This window comes from Pezoporus occidentalis, unplaced genomic scaffold, assembly GCF_034315485.1.
Source record: "Pezoporus occidentalis ecotype Australia unplaced genomic scaffold, CSIRO_AGI_Poc_V1 ctg11, whole genome shotgun sequence".
Lineage (NCBI taxonomy): Eukaryota > Metazoa > Chordata > Aves > Psittaciformes > Psittacidae > Pezoporus > Pezoporus occidentalis.
Window position 1 is genome coordinate 13,025,442 of NW_026912886.1, and position 20,255 is coordinate 13,045,696.

The 20,255-nt window shown below is 41.1% G+C and overlaps 1 long non-coding RNA gene across 3 annotated transcripts in view; it reads right to left on the reverse strand.

Annotated features, from left to right (window-relative positions):
- Positions 1-20,255, reverse strand: part of LOC134170200 (uncharacterized) — a 92,912-nt gene that overhangs the window by 11,777 nt on the left and 60,880 nt on the right. The window contains exons 4-6 of one of the 3 annotated variants that reach the window (XR_009967152.1): positions 17,654-17,804; positions 642-719; positions 148-328 (exon numbers count right to left, since the gene is read on the reverse strand). The exons of 1 other annotated variant lie outside the window; for it this stretch is intronic. This is a non-coding gene — a long non-coding RNA (uncharacterized LOC134170200). Of the gene's footprint in view, positions 1-147; positions 720-17,653; positions 17,805-20,255 lie in introns of those variants that run through there. One more of the 3 variants, XR_009967151.1, reaches the window with a different exon arrangement.

The following is a 20,255-nucleotide window of genomic DNA, read 5'->3' on the forward strand; positions in this document are numbered from 1 at the left end:
TATATTAGAAAAGATAAAGAAAACACCTACCTTAAAAAGACTGTAACTGTCAAAACTTGTCAGCACCAGTAAGCACTGACTCAGACAAAAAGGTTTATCCCGAAACATTTATCTACAAGTCATACATGGCTTTTTGTTTATGTGCCATAGACTCATACTGTTCCCAGAACTGCCACGCATCCACTTGCTTTCATAACTAGGTTTGCTGATATTTAGTCTAGGCAACTTGGTTGAGGCCCATGCTGGCTTCCAACAGGTTCATGAGCCTCAGGGAGCTATTCAGTCTGCTTGTCTTGAATGGGAAGTTTTGAAGTGAAGGTTAACTGTGCTAAAATGGAATAAAACTTCGGTCAAGTTGGTAACCTTAGGGTATGTAGAAAGAAGGGTATGAGCCTCTTCTTGCTTCCCTAAAGCCCTCTCAGCCTGCCTTTCTTCTCCCACCTCTTCAGATCAGCCTTGTCAGCATGAACTGAGCAATGCGGGGAACAGAACTTGATGCGATGTTCTTCCCTTAAATCAATTCCTATTACATTTACAATTTGTTTTGTAGCTTCTTTAAAAAAAAAATAAATTAAAAAAATAGAAAAGGGGGTGAAAAAGTCTCTCCTGTTGTGATTTCCACCCCCCCTCCAGTTCCCTACCTCCTCCCTAGGGCCTCAGCTTGTGCCTCTGTGTAAGTCCTGGGGTCCCGAGTGTCAAATGTCAGGCCTTGTACAGAGCTGTCAAAGAGGAGAATAGGCTGAGATGATTGATGACTGCAAAGCCTGAAATCCAAACCTCTGCTGCAAATGCTTCTTTTACAAAAAAGCTGGGGCAACCCACAGTGGCTATATTCAAGGTCAGCTCGCATACCATTACACCCACCGCTTTGGGCTTCTAACAAGCCAACGCATTCATGGAGGATTTCTCATCTCTCTGTCCCTCTGTGCGTGTCTCTGCCTTTCTCTCCCTCCCCTTACTCTCCTGGCAACCCCCTGCCAAAATTTTCAAGCACTTAATCCCAATAAAAAAAGGCATGGCCTCTTTTTTTTTTAATCTTCCCCTCCCCTCCCTTTCCTTCAGGCTGCTTTCGCTACGAGGAGCCACGGGCTGAAGCTTAATGCTGCACAAGTCAGATGACAAGATTATTAATGGGAGCAGGGGAATGTCATATCTGATTTCATGCATATTCATGAACGGAGTCATACAGCTGGGACCATGTGCCATGGAGAGACAGAGCAAGAGAGAAACTTTTACACCCCCTCCTTGCCGTGAAGAATCTGATCCTGGAGATTAAGAGTCCTGCCTTGCAAAATTCAATTGTTCCCTTTATATGTTAATAAAAAAGGGGAACCGTTTGCATGATAATAATGACGTTGTGCCAAGATGGTACTAATATCTCTTTTTATCCCTGTCACTGAAGTAACTGCCCTGAAGCTGATCTTAGCCTGGAGAGCACTTTCTGCAAGGAAAAGAGTACGTACGCTATCACCTAAAATCAGAATGAATTCCAAAGAGTCCCAACGCAGGTTAAAAAAAAGAGGGAAGAAAAAAAAGCTTTCCAAGTACTCCAGTGTTCACACTAAGTGAAAGGGGAGACACTAAGCGTAGGAGAACTTTACTAGGGTTCTGATTTGTACTCAGATAGCAGCTGTTTGAAAGAGGTAAGACATGAGGGTTAAAGTACTAATAGTATTTTACTCTGTAGCTTTACTCTGCAGTTAGCTCCTTTTGTATTTTTTTCCGATAGTGCCTTACATGGGGATTTTTATTCCCATTTTACACCTGGGTAGATTGAGGCATAAAGTTGTTATAGCTTATTGGCCCCATATCAGCCTTATCAGAAAGCTTCCCATTAACTTAGCAGGATAGGACCTATAGGCACTTCAGCTGAAGTCAAGAAGTGAATAGCAGAGCAGTAATGCAGCTATACCAGGGAGCTAATTTCATCTTCTAGTCTATGTTGAGAAATAACACATCTTCCTACAGGACAGCAGAACAAATAGAAAAATGTAGGCACTGTGACACTTAGAACAAGATCTATGGTATTTTTTCCTATTCAAAATCCATCAGTATTATTGCTGAGACTTTGTGAGAATTAAACTCTGTTATACCTGCCTCTCACACTAGTTCTAAGTAAAAGTCTATTTTTCACACTCTTAAAGTATTCCATTTGTCTCTGCAGCAGCATCTACTTGTGAAGAGACACAGTCAGCCCATTCCTTTGGACAGGTGAAGACCAAAATAAATAACAGAGGCAGCATGTGCAACTGTGAAATCAATTTAGAATTTAATTGCTGAAAACCATCTGACAATAAACTATAACAGTGCATGAAATGGACCTGTAATAGAAGTGGTGGCTATTCCTGGAGTAAATTAGAATTAGTTGTGGGGAAAGCACAAGATTACCGTAGGAGACCAGACTAGATACTGGCCCTAGCAAAAAGACAGATGACTTCTTTGCACCTTTAATTGCTATCATTCAAGGCCAGCAGCATATTCTCTCATGAGGATGCCAAACCGCTCACGTGATCCAAATGCTCTTTGGTACAAGCTGATCTGAGTTGCCCGTAGGGCTATCACAACAGGCTTCCTGGCACAGAATGACAGAATGGGAATGCCTGGGCAGATTCAGGCTTTATGAGAAACAGTGGGTTTATTCTGGTTTGCGGAAAGGGGATGAAGACAGGGATTATTGCTATTTTTCCTAGAGGGCTCATTTCATGACTGCACACAAATACATTCCCAGCTATTCAACCCTCATTGTGAAGTGTATACAGATAGTCCATATCTAGGCTGAAGCAGGAAATAAAACCAGAAGTATCTCTAGTAAGAACAATTGGAAACTTGCTGGGCTGTGGCTCCAGCAGGTATGGTTTAGCATGTGTTGGGAAAAGTGGCTGCAGTGTGCAATAAATCATGTTTCACAGCAATAGTAGGGCAACACATCTTTACTGGGTAGAGCTGGGACACATGGCAGGAACCTGGCTCCACCACTGGACTAGGGAATGACCTTGAGTGACTCACTTTACTTCCCCATCCCTCAGTTTCCCCATCTGCAAATGAACAGCAAAAACTACCTTCATTAAGTGCTTTCAAAGCATGTCATAAAAGATATTTCTGTTATCACTATGCAGATGGCTATGACTGTCATAATCAACTATCAGATGATAGTGACAGCCTTAAGGATTCCGCTTTAGCCCATACATAGCATACGGTTAAATATCAAACCATGTTTTAATTTCTGTATTTGAGGATGTCACCTCCTATCTCTAATCATTTCTCAAGTAGTGGTTAATTTAAAGGACTGAAAAAATGTCATTTTTCTCATTCAAACAAGCAAAGCAAAAAAAAAAGGGGGGGGGGGGGAGCAAAAAAAGGGCCCACAACTGATGGAGATTAGAGCAGTGGGAAGAACATGACAGTGATATCAGAACAGAGGAAATAACATGTTAATGACATTCAATATTCTCCCCGTGTCAAGTCATCAGCATTTTTATTGCCACTTTTCCTCCGAATACAGTATCAGAATTTATTGAGACAATCTGTCTCCATCACCTGTGATATAATATATTTTATTCAATAAGATATGAAATAATATTTATCTTTCAACTCCAATGACTAGTTTTAAGGGCAATAACAGCTTTTTACACAACAGTTACAAGTGCAGAGTTTGTGAGTTTTAGTGCTAGACCTAAGGGCTACAAAGACTTTTCCACCAGGTAGAGAACAGTGAAACCAGGTTTTTGATTGTATGCCCTTTGCTATGTTTCTCATTCATAAAATAGCTGGTGCCAAAAGACAAAACAAATGGTCCAAATGCAGCTCCTGTGAGCTGGTTGTTAATGGAAACTGAGGCTAGAAGAAGCTGGTCCTGGTCATAAATTCAGAACCTCAGCAGCAGAGCCTGTGTTTGATCTCCAAGGGGGAAGAGGACAGCCAAGAAAAACCTCTCACATTATTACAGAAGGAAGGCAAGCAGAAGAGAAGCTGGAAGAGTGAAATGAGGAAGGCTGAGGGTTTATCATCTCTGGCATGGAGTGCACGTCTGCAGTTTAACAGAACCAAGCCAACTTTTCAACTGGCCAGTTTGAATAGCAATAACAGCACATCTCTGCAAATGCAGATGCCATATCCCTGCTTATGAAAATGTTTAGGTTTATGTGCTCCTTGAGGCAGCTGCATTTTGCAGCTGTGCAGTGCAGGGCTGTTTCCTCTTATTTTGGGATGATACCACAGAAGGGAACCCTGGCTGCCTTTGCAGACCCCTACATACCAGCTTCCCTTAGGGCTTTCTATGCCAGCAGTTTGGCTACTCTGTTTTGATTCTCAGACAGGTCAAGGTCCCTCACAACCACATTGTCATCCATACTACCCCTTAAGTAGCTGTAATTCACTCCACAGCCAGCCCTAAGCAGCCTGATTGGCTTCAAAACAACTTTCTTCATGTACTTGAGATAGTGTCAATTTGGGGCACACACCTTTAAAAAGACAGAAGAGAAAGGGGGAAAGAACCAGAAATGCCTCATTGGTTTGGGTTTGGACTTTTGTTTGTTTGTTTCGGGGGGGGGAAGTTGTTTTGAGGTAGGGAAAAAAGCAGTAACAGAAGAAAAAAGATGGAAACCACTTTGAAATATAGCCACAGCTGCTCCTGTTCTTGCTCTCCTCCTTTCCCTCAATCACTCCACAAGGAAAGGCTGTGTACTTCAAATCATTTCCTGCCTGCAGCATCCTGATAAAGGCAGGCTTCCTGCCATTTGCCCAGCAAGCTGGCACTCTGTCCCGTGCTTGTTCCCCTTGACACGTCCTAAGGCCTTCAATCAACTTGCTCTGCAGATCTCTTAGCTGTGATCTGAGACACCAGATGCAATCAAGGATGAGAAGTAGCTATGCTTATGCCTACACAGCATCCCAGGCAGCAGTGCCATCCCCTAAAACCACATAACCCTCTCCCAGCCCTGCTTTTCTACCCTTTTTTTCAAGCAGGTCCAGCTTAGCTGACTGGCTCCAAGCTGCTTTCAGCAGGTTGCTTGCTCTGCCTGGGCAGCCCTAGCTCTTTCTTCTTGAGTGGCATTCCTGTTGCCTAGAGAAAAGAAAAACTACTTGGCCAAAAGTGAGAACCATCACTTTATTACAAGCCAGAGCTTTGGGAAGGGGCTGAAGAGCTCTCTTGTTCCCTTTGTGCATCTACTAGCTCATCAGGGACAGACTGGAACATGGAGCAACAGCCACAACATCTTGTAAAGTTCAGGTTCTCGAAAGCTGGTGTTGGAGGAGCAATGAACACATCAGCAGAGAGCAGGGAGTAACCTGACAGTGTCAAGGTAGGAAAGCAGTCAGGTTTTTATAGCCCAAGTGACACACAAGAAAAGTGAGGAGACAAGAGGAGTTGTGCATGCCCCTCAGGAAACCTAGAAATGCTGATCTGTCCTCTGCTGATAGTACTACTCAAAATAAACTTCATCTCCTCATGTTTGAATAAGGGATTCCATCATAGTTCAGTGGCTGCTGTGGAAATTTGACTAACCATGGTACCCCCTCCACCTGGCATCAACAGTCACCCTTGTACCAAAGCAACAGGTATGAGCAGGCCACATCTGCTTGGCAACAGGCAAATGTCATTTTCAAGCACATCATGTTAAGCCTTCGTCCCTGTGGTCACATCCATCTAAACCTACTGCCAGTTTATTCCCTTTAACTAATCCCCTATTACACAGCCAGTGGCAAATATAAACCTTGTTTTTGAAGTTGCCTTTCACGGGCTAATGGAAAGGACATCGCCGCAGTCGGCACTGGAGCCTACTCCCCAGCCACCCTGGCCAAGAAAAACCCTGGCTTCCCACAGATCACAATGTTTTGACCTTTTTAGCACTGCTTTGCCTGTATCCTACCATCTGCTCCCACCCAGGTATCCAGCAGTGGTGGATAGGGTGAACTGGCGAAAGGGCAAACATGCAAGCATGGGCTCCTACCTTCCTGGGGCTCTGCGCACCCTGGTGCCTCCTATACATCCACCACCAAGTAGACGTGGGCTGATGCTGTCAGAAGACCTCTCCAGTGCACATTAAGGTGTGCTGTCTCTCCCTCGCACACATGTACACTCCTCCTCTCTCCCCAGCAGTGTGGCTCCTCGCCAGCATATTGCACTGCCTCCGGGTATCTCACACTCCCTTGCTTGGCTGACTCTTTACTCACCTGACCCCACTGGATCTTTCTGATTTCATTCGTGCCTTCCCTTTAGGCACAAGACTTGTCGTTATTACATTTTCCACTCCCCGCTGGGCTGTTGCTTTGCCTTCCTAATAATTCAGGATATTTTCAAGTAATTTGGGGTGTTTAATTTGAATCTTTCTTCTTCCTCACTTCAGAGGAAGTAGGTATGTATGCAGAGGAAAGGAAGAAGCTGCTTCTCTCTCTGCATATTGACAGCCTTGCACTTGTGTGTGCATGTCATGCATCTTCTAGATAGTGATTGATATTCGTAGTCTATATGCATATACATATACATAGTATGATCATTGTGAAGCTCTACCCACTCCCTTCTCCTGCAGCGCTGAGATATGTTGACCTCTCATTGCTTCCTATTCACTTGACACCAGGGCTTCTAGTTTTATCCAAATGAGCGGGCTGAATGAAGTTCTTGGCACAATTTTTTTACTTCAGAATGGAAGACAAAGAGGTCTTTCGAGACTGACTTCCAGAAGGAGCTTCCTTTACCTTTGCTCCCAGCCTCACACACCTCAGACAGCAGGCAGCCTAGGCAAATCAAACAGGGAAGTCTTGGGAGGTAGAAAACAATATCCGCTACAGTTACTTGGCATCCGATCCGATTTACTTTGCACACATTATCATAGTCCCCGCTCATATGAGAAATCTGGCGTGAGCAGTATGGGCTGGATTTGGCCCATCATATTTATCCCAACAGAAGTACCCAGACTTTTATAGGGCTTCAAATATTGCAGAAACATTAAAAGTAAAGCAAACAGGTGGCTTTTTAAAAAAAAACAAAATTACAAATAACTGCAGCTTTACAGGCACATAATATCAGACAACTTACACAGGAAATATAAACTGTGCATGGCGAGGAGGCAAACTAACACTCATCAAATTTTCATTTACAACATGAGCTCCCAGTCTCATGCCTGATACATGAAGCTGGACCACTATTTGCCAACAGGGTCCTGAGAAGGGCTTGTTCTGTCCCAAGCTGCCCATCCTTTTGGGCAGAGTGGAGGCCCTGAATTTGATTTTGGATATGACTATCATGGTCTGGTGTCTTTCCCCTGTACCCTCATCTTAAGGAGCTGAACATCTTCAATGGCAAGACAGCTTTACTGGTTGATATTAAAAAAGTATTACCAGATGCCTCATGTATATGAGGGAATTTCAAAGTCCCATTAAAACTTCACAAACTTGGGTGCCAGGTAAGAAAAGCCTGAACAACACATCCAGAGACAAGCTTGAAACAAACCCCATCTTCCTTGTGTGCATCAGAACCCGAAGTGATGCCACCATGTGCTGACATTGAAATTCTCCTGATGCTTAATTTTCTGTTCTCTTTATTTTGGAAGCCTATAACACCTTTCAGGTAGACCTATGGCAGGCAACGATGGAAATGGGCGAGGTTACAGACCCCTGCCAGTGCCAACTGGCACAGGGGCACCAGGAACATTTTAAATTTGCTAATCCCCTCTCAAAAGATGCAAATTGCCAAGGCAGTTTTAATGCCAACTTGGCTGCTTCTCTTCAACCAAAGAATTTAATACAGCAGAGGTCCCCTGAGAAGGAAAAATAGATTAACCCCCCCTCCTAAACTTTGGTAGCTGGTTTTACATACTGCGAGCCTCAGGCTGTTACTTGAATTTCACTTCAATCGTTTACTGCAAAGTATCAGCTATTTTTTTTCCTATCCGCCTGGTTGCTCTTTAAAGGAGAAAATTTCATTAACAAACCATGGATATAAAATATGAAATCAGAGATCAGCTACTGCAGAGGAGAAGCCAAACATCACTAAAAAGGATTAGTTTCTTTCACTGTCTAGAAATTTCTCATGGAAGACCTTGGCTGCCCTTTTGATATTAAAACTTCCTAACAAGTATTACACAGGAGTTTTAAATTAGAACTTGCTGTCATTGGGACAGTTATAAACTCTTAAATATGTCCCTCTGCAAGTTGAGCTCCTGCAAAATGCATGTGTGCGTGGTGGAAATCACTGGGAAATGGGTGTGTATCTGTGGAAAATTGCCAGTCGGACCCATTAATTACAGCAGGAGTTCTGCCAGCTGATTTATAAAATGAGCACCCAAGTTACTCCAATTAATTCCCATAATTCCGCTCTGGATAGTGAGCCACTAGTCAAAGTAAAATAAAAGTTTTTGCTCCCAAGTGTGACCTAGGAAAACCAATTTTCTTTCCTACCGTGAATTCAGTAGAGTTCCTCTGGTTTATGCTGGGGGAGAGGATCATTGCTTCCCAGGTTGCTTTCTAATTAATAATTATATATAGTGCAGTTGGGCAAGGTTACAGGCCCCCTCCAGTGCCAGTTGGCACAGAAGCACCAGGAACATTTGAAATTTATTAATCCTTTCTTTTTTTTTTTTTTTTTTCAAAAGATGCAAATTGCTTTAAAAAAAATAATACATGAGAGCAGTACTGAGAGTTTTAGGCACAATCGCAAGTCAGGGACAGAGGCATCTCTGCCTGCTACTAAGAAATGTTGTCAGTTCCATTTCCATGGCTTTCTTTTGCCCTTTACCTTCTGATATTGGCCTCATTCCCAGCCATCACCTGAAAGCCTAAACAGTGTTCCAGGAAGCTATAATGTGCTTGTGTGTGTGTAAGGACTTTTGGCTCCCTTGGATGTTTGTATCAGGTCTAGGAATATATGAACTGTGACTAGCATACCAATCACTAGAGGTAATTGGAAACTCTATTTTCCATGGAAATTTAAAATTTGTATGTGAAAAGTCAAATCATTTTGGCGTTTGAGCATTCTGTTTCAACAGGACATCAAGGTTTTCTTGCAGAGTGAACGTTTTATTTCAAAGGCGGAGAAGGAGAAGAGTATATTGTTAGCTCAGAAACAGTTTCAGACTTTCAAGAGAAATTCAAGCAGGCTGCTAATAACACTTCAGTGGTATCTAGCATAATTGAAAACTCCACTGGAGCCAATCAAGTTAAGCCAGTGTAAAAATGGTGCAAGTGAAAAGAAGCCAGTCACGTTAAAATGGAACAAATGTATAAAACCACACTTCCTTTCCACCTGTTGTAGAGGGTCTTTTCCCCCTTTGCTGGGGAGTCAATCTATTCTTCATTCTGTTTCAATTCCATTTTCTAGTTCTTAAGCCCATGAGCAATGCAGCCTTTTCTGGCTTTGAATGTTTTATAAGAATGAGTGAAAAAGTACTGACAATATTTTCCTTGAAAATAGTTTTGTTCTAAACATACAACTCCTGGTTTGGAGTTTAAGGTATTTTCTTTCAATGTATGAGAGTGGAGTCAAAAAGAACCTGACTCTACAACCTGTTATCCAATACACTAGGTTTTCCAGAACAACTTATTACATCTGTTCTGTATCATCATATCTTAGGGGGGGTTTGTGTTCATGATGTCATCATGTCCCAAACCCACAAACAACATGAAGTTTACTCAGGTCAATTACAAATCTTCCCTTCCTCCTATTTTTTTTCTTTGTTTGTTTTATTCTGTTTCTGACAACAATAATCTCCTTTAATTGCCGGTTCTGCCAGTCACACAATGGACCTTGCCTTCTGTTATCTGACCAGTAGAGCTCGTAATTAGTGCTTAATTATAGTTTATAGAGCTACTTTGGTCTGATAGGAAAAATCTGCTTTGTTACAGTCAATGAAGTATTTAAAGCTATGTCCAGGATTGGGATAGGTTTATTAAACACTTGGGTAAGCAATAATAAACTAACATTGATTGAGCAACTCGATAGCTTTCTTTTATGCACTGGTTTTAGGAAAAAAAAATAAAAAGATCCAGATAGAATTAAAAATAACTTGGCATGGTAATGGAATGTCTCCGCTAAGAACACACGGCTGCCAGTGGGGTCTATCACATTGAATGTAACTCAATCTCAGCTCCAGAAAAGAGCACTTTGCAAAATATGTGGCAGCATCATTGCTATTATCTGAAAAGGAGGAGGGAGAAAGTATTCACTAAGGTCCTTCAGTCTGTTCAGAGCTAAATAAAGAATGATACTGCTGAGCATGGGTGTGTTTCTAAGGGAAGCTGCCAGAACTAATGAAAAAGCATAGAGTTGATTTTCTTTTTAATTTTGCTTCCCTGCTTTCCAAGTCTTTCAGGAGAAATTGGAGATTGCCCTGAAATCAGGACTATTTTGAGTTTTACACAGCAAATTCTGATTCAAACACATTTTATCTGCCTGCAGGTGCCCTCACACCTATCAGCTAACTGAGACAATATTATTCTAGGCTTGGTTCCAGTAGGTCTGCCAGGCCACACAGACTGAAATGGGGAAAAGAGAAATAAAATAGCAATTTTTGAGGAACAGAGGAGGGAAAGGATTGTGCAACATCATTTCTTACCAGTTTTCATGGCAGGCAGTAGCCTGTCCAACCCCATCATTCACCCCTCCATATCAACACAAAGATTAACAAGAGGTATCTTTTAAAGGACAAAATTATCATTTTTTTTTCACCAGGTTTTCTGAAGGGAAATTATTTTAAAGATCTGCATAAGAATTCAGTATATTCTCAGTGGGGGGGCAGGAGGGGCAATACTGCTTGTTGAGTGGGTTACATGTATCAAACCCAAACCACCAATTATTTCAGTCATATTGGCTCCTCTCTTGATAAGGGTGTTTTCCTCAGTTCTTTCCTTCTCTCCCAAAAACATAATACACGTTTTCATATCAAGTTATGATGAGATTCCCCCTTTTTCAGTTTGATGTGGGGCTTTTTTAGCCTTTGTTGGGGGAGGAGAGAGAAAAAGAAAGGGGAAAGAAAAAATCTGCAAAAACAAAATCACTAAGGAAGGTTTTTCTAAAGTGACAGCAGCATCCTTCCTTGTTTAGCTGTGGACAGATGGAAGGCCACAGAAATGTGCAGCTTCAGTCTATAGCCTGTTTATTCCTTTCATAAGTTTTATTTCTTTTTCAGGGAGGCTGATTTCCTCATACTTGAAATAAATAGCTAAACAGATGATTTATTCATTACAAGAGGTAGAGCAGTGATTATATTTGACCTTTTTTAATATACCTGGTTGTGGTTATTTAAACAGACTCGGATTAGAACAGGATTGGACATCTCTGAAAGTTGCATTTGTCCTGCTGCTATTGAGTTTGCTTCTGTCTCTTCCCAACTGATGAAGTCATATTGTTATCAGCAATATATATATATAATACTGTAACACGGTATCACTATATCTTGGGGAAGTGGAATTTGCACAGGTTGACTGTGCTGAGCTCATAGATGAATTTCTATTGTCCATTATCATTTATATCTAATATGATCCATTCTACACAGCTCGTCTCTAATCCCCATGCTTGTTAAGGAGCTTAAAGAGTAAAATCAGTGATTTTGGGGCCTTTTGGAGTTCAAGGTCAAAGTGATTATTTCCTTCTTTTTTTTTTTCTTTTGAAAGGTATGGACCCATCACCATTTCCAAAGTCCAATTCTTTCCTGGTTCCCTAATTAGAAACTGTACCAAGAGCATATCTGGAGGCTTTTATACATGAGATCAACCCCTTGCCCTGGGACCAATTATGGAAAAATAGCTTTACTCATTTCACTGTTTGAATACCCGATGATCACACATGCTGTCGTGTTCTACAGTGAAGCCACGATAAAAATCATACCATTAGCAATATTGGTCTATACCATTATCATAGTTTAAAGCAAACATACTCACACCAACACATAAGCCTATTAAGCACCCCTTCCACAAATACAGACTCATGACATACACTTGCATGCTTGAAGTCACATGCCTGGAAACTTATAGTAAAATATAATCATAAGTTAAAGTCACTATCAGATTTTCCTCTCTTGAATACTTCAGACTTTAGCAAAATGCAGGTTTTTGGAAAACCCAGGAAGCCAATAAAAAAATAATCTCAGTTGTTGAGTAAAATCAGGTATTTCCACAGAAAGTATGTGTTTTCCACTATTTGTTGTTTAGTTAAAACCTGATCATTCTTAGGTACATATAACCATTCCAAAGTCATGCAAACTGCTAGTATAAAAACATGGTTACACAACTAAGAGCTTGAATTACTACTTTACAACCTTTATAGCTCTGACACATATATTAGGACATATCAGACAGGTAGGTATAGATATACATATGTAGACAGGCACAAAGGCAAGTCAGCAATAAGCATGTGAACCCATTATCAGAGCAAGTCCCTGTGCGTAAACATAAAGCCTCCTGTAACAAGTGATTGCCTTTCATATTTAATCAGTATTTGAATGAGTTAAAAAAAAAGGGTCAGAGATTAAAAGGGATTGTTTAGGATTCAGGAGAGAGCTTTATGTTCCCCATTTTCAGAGCTGATAAAACATATAATGCGGGAATGTCCCTAAAATGCTCTTATTGCTCCCTCTGCCTATCAGCGCTTTGGTCCCGAGGTTGATGCTCATGCTGCTGATCTGAGCCCTGGTCATTGACCTCCTACTAACCTCTGTAGTAAGCCACAGATATTTAAACCAAAGGCACACTGTGGAGTTAGGCCTGATCTGGTGAGAGACAAAATCAGCTCCACGGGGCTTGAGCCCATGTCCAAAGTGAGGGGTACAGGAGAAACCCAAGGAGTCCTTTACTGAAAGGGTTCTTCTACGCCACAAGTACTGGAGACCTTTGCAAGGACCTGCTCTATCTAAAAGCATATTAGGAATTCAGATGAGGCAGTACCAGCATTTATCAGACATTTAACTTTTAAGAAAGTGCTGCCTACACATGACTCCATAAGTGGCTCCATGCTCTTGAAATGCTGCTGAAAGCCTAATGGAGACTGCTCCGTTACTTTCACCAGCCTTGTTCAGTGCTTTACCACAGGACAAAACACTTGACTTCTCTCTTTTTTTCTTTCTTAAAGTCCATAATGAAGACCAAATACCACTTCTCCCATTAATTAGCATGGATAGAGAGTCACAGACCCCCTTTGATCCTTTGAACTAGTGTTGATACTCAGAGCCTACTGCATCTAAGCCTCTAAGCCATTCTCAGTATCTATCCTCCTCCTTCTCTGCTGTGCACAGCTTAAAGGAAAGGGCTGATACTAGGTCAACAGGGTCAGGATCTGCTGTAATCCTGAAGGAGAGTTCATGGTAGAACCTGAGCATATCAAGCCAAAAAAAAAAGCTTTAGATTACTACTCACACAGATCTTTTCTGAAGTGATTTACCCCTAGGTTTCACAGTTCTCCCAGGGCAGGGCATCCTATAGGAATATCACAAGTAACAGACTCCACAGCCATATTATTCCCTTAGGATATTACCAAAACAAATCCATCCATGTAAAAGAACTTCAGTGGCACTTAAGTGGTCCAGGGGGTCAGTAAAGGGCCAAAAGCACTATGGCTGGTTCAATCTGTGAACAGTCTGATCTGTACATCTGCACTGCCCGAGTTGTTTTTCCTTTCAACAGGAAAACTCTCCCCTCCACCAGCTGCCAGTTCTCCAAAGGCATTTAGTATCATAATGTTAATAAATACCTCTATTCCTGTGCCAAGTCTTGCTGAAACTAACCAGAAAGTTCAAAACTTATGAGGGAGAGAGTGGCAGATGGATGGACAGAGTCAACGATACGTTACTAAATATTAACAGGTTCTTCCCCAATGACGTTTTAGCTTAATTACTCATATCAGCACCTTCTCAACTAAACAGATGAGTTGCATCATGGCCAAAAGATCATGAAATAGGACCCTTGTTGAGGCAATAAGGGGAAATGGGTAAAGGAGTTCATGACCTTCAATTTGAATCATTCCTTACCAGCTTTTTAAATTCAAACAACCATTAAAAGTAATTCCAAACAGATTCTATCTGCCATAATAGTGACTAGCATGCCCAAGAGATGGTATTTAAAGTACCTAGTCACCAAATTTCATAGTGCTTTATAAATCAGTATCAACACTGTGAATTACTTGTGAAAGCAAACTTGGCCTCTTGCAAATTCTGGGAGCAATTCTGAGAACGTAGATATGTTTCTGTGCACTTACATCAGCCCAGCAGCAACGTTAACCTAAATGCCTGGAAATATTTAGTTTTATAAACCCCACCAAGAAGTAATTCAGTGAAATTACAAAGGGGAAGTAGCTATCAAGCTACTTACATTTCATTTCAGAATAAGGGGTGTCTGTCCTTGCCAGTCCCTCTATCTGGGGGCAGAAGGATAATATATATTCTTACCATGCCAGAGATGGGAATGGGAGACACATTGTAAAGGCAGCAATGGGGAGGTCAGTTGGGTTGGATAAAGGCAACAGTCCAGTCAAAGCAACAAATATCCACCCAGCTCATGTCAAAAAAAAAAATTTAAGGCTTGTAACATATTGACAAATCCCTCACCAAACCAAACTGCAAGTTGCAACTTGACAAGCTGAAGCATGCAAACACTCGCAAAATAGACCCTACAGCCCTGATTCCAGCTCTGCTAAGCCAAGTAGGTTACTACTACCCCTTTGCATGAAGCACAGATAGCTTATTTCTGAGAAATCATCTCCCAGACAAAAACGGAGAGGTTTTTCCCACCTCTATAAAGGAAAAATGCCACTTTCAGGCTTCCAACAGGGAAAGGGAATAATAAAGGGGGGAAAAAAAGGTTTATAAATTATAGAAAGCAAGTTGACAGTGTGTCCTTATAAATATGAAGATTACCTATGCTACCTTCATGAATCTGAAAAGTCACAGTTTAAAAAAATATTAAAAACTACAGATTCAGCAAACCGAAAAATAATGGGCAGGTTTTGCTGACCAGGGAATAGTCTGCAATTTAGTTCTTTTCTTGTTTAACATTTACTGTATATTTCACCATCCAGAAATATTATTATGTTTACAGGAAAAGCCCCGTTTTTCACAGAAAGGTCCCACTATTGACAATATGAATATCACAGTGAAATACAGTCTGATACCTTGGAATATCCTCTGAATCTATTTAAAGTCCCCAAGGAAAATTCCTCTTTTTCTAAAAACAAAGATATTTGTTATGTCAGCCACTATACATTGACACACAGATATATATGAGTCTGTGAGCCTGTATGAAAGTCACACGCACAGTTTCTTGCTTACAGGGTTACTATTTCTAATAGCTCACCAAACCACAGCATTAGGACTGTTTATGGATAAAGTGATGGAATGGTCAGTTTAAGAAACACATAAACATGCAAATAAAAGTGCGTTCTTTCTCTTATCCAATGCCTATATACACAGTACATTTTATACTATAAATTATGCTGATCTCAACTGAAGAATCTAGGCAATGCCATTACTAACACTTAATCCTGTTCTAATCCATAACAAGTGTTCACTTTAGGTTGATAGTTACTGGAGCCTAAGGTGTCCCATCTAATAAGTGGTTTGAAGTGTCAAAAAGTGCTTTAGTCCCACATTGAAAGTTGCAGGTCAGGATATTTTCCATCAATTTAAAATAGATTAAATGCTCCATTACAGAAAGTCCTTTGGAAACTTGAATGGTAATTAATTTCAGCAAGTTTGGTAACAGAAAAAAATATATATTTTTATTACGAGCACGAACACTGAAATGGGTCACTTAATGCTTTCAGAACTTTCTTCCTTGCAGTACTGAGGAGTGGAGAATTAAATTGAAGCTGGCCTTCTTTAGCTAGAAAGGACTGAGAGTCAAACTTCCCTGAAAATTTCCCTTTTATATCTGCTGAACACAACTTTGGTTTTCTTGGGAATTATTTTTTGAAACACACCAAGTTTTCTCTATTAGTGCTGTATAAATATCATCTCCAGTGCAGAGCCTGGAGGGAGTTCAGGAGTATGACTTAATCAGAATAACTAACGTGTTCAGAAGTTTGGTTTGGAAAGTAGCTGAGAATACTGAATACATTCAGCCAGCCCTCCTTTGATTAAATAGCTTCGTACTTTACAAGGAAGACAAGTTCTCTTCACCATAAAAACGAATCTTTCCAATCTGAAACGGTGCCCACCAGATCTGCGTTTGTCTTCAAAGTCCTGATGAATTTTGGGAGCATGGAAATAAAGAAATGTAAGGGAAAAAAAAAAAGGATTAATAATTTTGAATTATTGAGCAAGGTTAAAATTTACATTTTCAATTTGGGAGATGAAAAGTTTTCAAATGATTTTCTGCTGGGGGGAGGGGAAGCAGAAATCACTTTTCTTTAAATAGACCCTTTCTATAGAAAAGGAAAAAAAAAAAATCTACTTTGTTCCCCAAAGTTTGATTTCCTGTCAGGAAAGCTGAAATGATACTTCCTGTAAGCCAACACTGAATGTTTTTGTCCAGTTTAGATTAAAGTTTGTGAATTAATCCCACTAAGCAAAGCTGGAGCTAGAACTGCTTTGTATGGATAAACAGTGCTAAATGCACAAATGAAGACTATAAACCAGCTGTATCCTAAGGAAATAACCAAGCTGGAATCAAACCTGAAGGATTTTTGCAGTCAATACCATTTTCTTGCCCTGCTTCTAAACCACACAGTGACTCTGGAGATATTCAGTGCAATCACCCTGGCCAAAGCAGTTCGCCTACCATAGTGGCACCAGTTCCAGCAACCTGTGGGTGAATTAAAGACATGGAAAAAACACTGCCCTGGAGGGATGTGACCCAGCAGATTTTCAATCAGTCATACAACTTCCTAATGCAGTGGCCTTGGAGGGGTTTAAGCAGGGTGCAAACGGAGTGCCTCCATTGTGAGCTGCAATTGGAGTTTGTCATTTTATCTCTAAAGCTGTCTTGTGCTTTCCCCTTTTCTCATTTATGCACCTAACATAGTATTTTCCACAGTGTACATTTCTCATCTAGTAAACACCTTGACATTTCTAGCCCAGCTCTTACAAAAAAGAAGTATGCAAACATATTCCTTCCTTCCAAGAGCAACTTGGTGTCATTTAATCCCTTGAATCATCTTCGGTTACAGACTGCTTTTATTCCAGCTTCCATGAGCAGATGCAGCAGCCAAACTAGGGATGCTCATTCCATCACACCGCTGTGGCTCTCTGCCTGCCCTTCTCCCTTGAGCCCACCACCACCGGGCTGGTAGATGGTCTTAGAGCACCCCACCACAATTTGGGACCTTGCTCCCAGTTTAGCAACTCTCTGAATCCTGGTTGTATCAAACCATCTGCTTGTGCTGTGTGAATCCAGAACAAATCCCGGGGGATCAGCAAATGGCTTTTAAAAGTAACTTGATCAGAGAGTTCAGTTTTGCCTGCATTTGTTACACGGCTTGGAAGGTGGCGTGTTTAACGTGGCATGACGGACTGTGGACAGGGTTGACCCATTGAGCTGTCCTCAGGTGACAGATGCCTGGAGTAGGGACAAAGGGCATGACGTGGGGGGAAAACTCATGCTCTTCCACCAAAACCCACCCAGACCTTGCTCCTTAACCTCCAGTGATTCAATAGACTTTAATATGGGCAGGGGAAAAGGAGGAGGAAGTCAGGCTCCCAAAATTGAGTTTATTCCAGGTAATACTTCTTACACAACAATCTGTTCCTTTCAGAAGGACACAGATTAGGGAAGTATTTGGTCAAGGGGCAGTAGAGGGCACTCCAGGCCAGATCAGGTTAAGTTTTGGTCACTTTATCTTTCCTTGTTGACGTAAATGCTCGAGGCCATGGCCTGGGGTTTTCCTGCAGAAATGTGTTTACAAGCAGGTCAAGGACTTGCAGACAGATAACCATTAGCAAAACAACTTTTCTATTGACAAAAGAGCACAGAATAGTGTTGGCAGATGAATTCTCTTGTTTCGTTAAAAGGAAAGATAGAAAGAAAACCAGAGAAGTTAAATCAGAAGGCTGGAATTCATGTGATTCTCATGACTCCCATTTTCCAGCTAGGATATAAGATCATGACTTGTCCCCCCATCCGCTTCCAAAATGACACTGAGGACTTATGCCAAGGTGCTGTACTCAGTAATAAATTGAGCTGGGATTTACTACTGGTTAGCAAACGTGTGAGGTTTGTTAACATATTTGTTAACTCCAATTCTGCTTCCAAAATGAGGATCTCCAGCCTCAGAAAACACTCGGCCTGGGAAGCTTACCTGGTTTCAGGTTTCCTTGCAACCCTCCATCCCTTTCCTACCCCCTTCAGCCCTTAGCGGGTTCATCAAAGGTTTTGGGAAAGTTCAGGAACCATTCGAGCAAACCCTGGCCAATTTATGGGTGCATAAAGCACATGAGAGCTGCAGCTCAAGGGAACCCAAACAGCTCAGGCTCAGTTTTGTCCTGGTTCAAACCTGTGTCTGCTCAAAACCCTGAGAGCTTAAAGTCAATTGGTGCCAGTGTTTGTAACCAACCAAAATTGCTACCTCTCTACCCAAAAGCACTGTTCTTCATGCACAGGAAAGGTCAGGATTTTAAACAGCCATGAATGCAGCAGACAAAGATTTTAACAAAAAGTAGTTAGAAAAAAAAATGCCACTCGAGAACCGCTGTTGCTTGCTACCTGTCAGTCAGGGTTAGGATATAACCAGCGGGGGAAGTGGCTTCTCGGAAAGCCTTGTTCAATCTTACTGGAGGAATTTGTGGTCTATTCTGTATACAGTTTGTGGTATCTGAGTCACGACCTGACTCTAAGACATGCTGGATTTCAAATGACAAACGCCGTCTCTCTGACGGAGGCCTCCCATTAGTCAGAAACCAAATGTGTGTGCACTGGGGAGAGCTGGGACATTCGATGCCCAAACAATAAAGCAAGCAAAACAAAATGAGCTAAACCAACTGGAATCAGCAGAAGAGGGTTCATGAAATTTATCTGTCTGTACAAGCATGTTAAAATTCAGCCAACAGTGCAAGCAGCTTCTATATGAGCTGGAGGGGAAGACTGGTGTGTGCCTTTAGGCACATAATCATGCCTGTGGTTTTACACACAATGCAGGAAAAGTGAAATTATTTTCAAGGACATGCTGGAAACTGGGCAGAAAGTACAGATGGATTAAGTCTGAGTTCTCATTAAAATAGTGACTCTCCGTTTGTTTTCTTTTGAGTTCCTTCTTGATCTTCCCTCCCCATCCCTTTTCTCACTCACGCACACAACCCGCCTTGACATCGACAAAGGGTCAGGAGGCTGTTGCTAACTTTTGCCTGTGGAAGCTGGACGATGTGGCATGTGCAGGCTCAGCATCGAAATACCACTCAAAACCCCTGCCTTCACCCCAACCCTCCCTTTTAAAGAGACAGACACTGTGAAATAAGCTATTTTTCAAGGAAGAGCTGCCTCATCTTTATTAACCAAGACATTAAGTGCTACTCCATTGCAGTAGCATTCCTGCTTCTCCAAAGCCACTTCCCTCCAGCCCCATTAATACTATTAAAAATTCAATAACTTTTTCTATCACCTTTGTTTAAATCATATTCCTTTATGAAGTATAGCTATTAAAAATGCCTGTAAACTCTTCCTATTGAAATGACATTTTAAAAGGCTTGATTTGAACATGGCTATGTCACTTAAAGTGGAAAAGTTTCTGTGAGTTCCCTTCCAAGCTGTTAAAGATTAGCTTGATGTAGATAAGACTATTCCCCAAACTCATTATCTGTCTTCAAAATGCACCTTAAGGACTACTTAATAAAGTCAAGGTTACGTGAAGAGTATTTCAGTGAAAACCAGTGAATGACTATTAATAAATCTGCATTACAGATTGGTTATTTTGTCTCTGTCTTTCATCTAAGCAATAGATGATCCTTCTGTTCTTTTTTCTTTTTTTAACAATAAGCATGTGTTGCCTCCTTGTACAGGTCACCAATGAATCAGAGGCAGCAGCAGTAGTACAGACCATTTTACCATGATTACAAATTAATGTGGTCTACACAAGTAAAATATTTTACAGAGAAGGGTCACCAAATAAATTATAAGTATTCCTGACTGGGCCAAGCTTACATTTAGGAAGAAAATCATCATGCTGCTTTTTGAATAACAGCATTTTTATTTCTCCTGAAATCTTGTTTCCTATTTATTTCAATGTTATAAGCATGAAATGTTAATCCCATGAGTACCAGTGCCAAAGAGCAGTAAGCTCCTCCAGAAGTGAAACACTACAACTTTTTGAAATATGAATAAATCCTGCCAAATAGTTTTCCTAA